This window comes from Morone saxatilis, unplaced genomic scaffold (assembly GCF_004916995.1).
Source record: "Morone saxatilis isolate NCDOM2014 unplaced genomic scaffold, NCSU_SB_2.0 Contig20, whole genome shotgun sequence".
NCBI classification, from domain to species: domain Eukaryota; kingdom Metazoa; phylum Chordata; class Actinopteri; family Moronidae; genus Morone; species Morone saxatilis.
In genome coordinates, this window is record NW_023339763.1 from 10,243,538 (window position 1) to 10,245,795 (window position 2,258).

Consider the following 2,258-nt stretch of genomic DNA (forward strand, 5'->3'; position numbering starts at 1 on the left):
TTTTAAGGTTTTAAAAAAAAACTGCTGAGAGGCAGAAAAGAGAGATGGAGAGTGCACTGAGAGGATAATTCCTGACAGATTATTCCTTTACCAGATGATACGCTCAGTTTTTCCATGCACATGCACACAGACATCTTACACTTCTTTGTAGTGTCTTTCATGATGCAGTCATATTCCTCCAGGGAAGGAGACATTTGTGTGTGCCTTAGTGTGTCTAATGGTAAATGCATTAACAGTGTGAAAGAAAAGGATGGGACACAAAGGCTCAGCAGAGCAACAGAGACAGACAGGCGTCTGATGTGTAGGACCTTTGAGATAACCCACCACACGTCTGACCTCTCTCTGCAACATTACCTCCTATATTCTCTCAGGCGCTCTCCTACTGAAACTTCACATTTTGTACATCCGACATTGCTCTTGTGACCTGACCTCAGTGTTCGCTGTGTGCCTCTCAAAAAAAAAATGCACAGGAACAGCAAACTTCCTGACTCAGCATCAGTAACAGAAGGTAAATCATTTCCTGACCACAAAGCTAAAATCTTCTGCAGACCAGTTACGTGCAGGGACATTGAATAACAGCCTGTCTTTCTTTGCTCTCTATTATTCTTCATTTCACATTCCCGTGAGGCAGCGGTGAGGTGGTCGCAAAATTGGAGGTTGTTAAGATTTGATCTCAGTGTAATTCACAGGGGAAGACACCGGGGAGGTAAAATAGGTAATACAGTTGCTTCTTGCAAAAACTGCTGTCAAGCTTGATCCAGAGCAGCAAGTCCCCCAAATCCCTAAACCTTCAGCGGCCAGCAGCTGAAGACTTTATTGTACTGGAAAAGATCCCAAGTATGACTGAGCTGAGATGTATGAAAGTGAAGCAGAGAGGGAGCATGATGAGAAATCAGCAGCGTTTCCTTAAATAAATAAAGATTTAAAAAAAGACCCTTAATCTCTTCAAACGTAACCTTTTCCAACATTTCACAGCGCTAAACAGAACATAAACCCCGGTTTGTGACCAGAGGTTAGTTGGCATTAGAAGTTGGGGGAATTGCTGCTGTTACACACACACACACACACACACACTCACTCCTGTCCATGCCTGTAGACACAACAAGTTCAAGTTCAAGGAACAGGAACATGTGAAATGAGAAAAACACTTTGAGAGGATTAAATATGAAGCTACCACCATTAGCTAGTTAACTTAGCTTAGCATAAAGACTAGATATGGGGACACAGCTAGCCTGACTCTCGTCTCCACTGGTTGCTACAGCAACTACTATAAGATATAGTCCTGCAACCCCACAAAATGGTGCATTGTCATTTTTATGCCTTAGTTTCGGAACAAATCAGACAATAGAGTTATTGTACCTGTTTCAAGACTTTGTGCTAAGCTAATTCACGCTAACGGAGTTTCCGTAGTGTAGTGGTTATCACGTCGCCATAACACGCGCAAAGTCCCCGCGTTCGAGACCGCGGGCGGAAACAAATTTAAAAAATATCCCCCCCCGTGATCAATAAAGTATTTCTGATTCTGATTTGCTGCCGGCTTCAGCTACTAATTTACTGACTTATTTAAAGATGGGAGTAGTTTATAAAATGCACCCGAAACCAGTAGAACCGAACACACAGACAACATTTAAAGTGTATCAAATGTAGGAAAATCTAGTTAAATGAAATGTCTATTATAGTCTAGAGCTGTGTGCATTTACAGAAGTCTATGCACATTTACCTTGCCCTTTGTGGTTTGGGTTGTAAACAAAGTTTCTTATAATTAACTCATCAGTCTTAATTGTCTGACATGATCTTTAACCTCTCAGTCCTGAACCTTCACTCTTTCCACTGACCCCGAAAGCCCTTCTCTTCTGCTCTCTCAACTCTGCTGCTCCACATTCTAAATTTCCTTGGGGACATTTCCCCCCATCTTCCTCCTCCATATTTCCTTTGCTGTTCTCCTTTATTTTTCTCTCCTCTTCTACTCTGTTCATGCCTGTTGGCATCGCTCTTGTTGCTTCTGGCTGTCAGTGTTTTTTCTCACAAGTCTGACTCTCATTGCCTTATTTGTCCTAATAATGTGACTTTACATAGCTGTCCCTCTCCACTTTGGCTCCTTTTGTGTATGTTTGTTGGCCTCTATGTCTGTGTTTCAGTCTGTCTGTCTCCCTCTGTCTGCTTATGTGTCTTTCTCTACTGCTGTCTCCCCCACCATCTTCCCTTTTCCCTCATTCACTTTCACAGTTCATCTGTTTTTCTCTGACACACACACACAC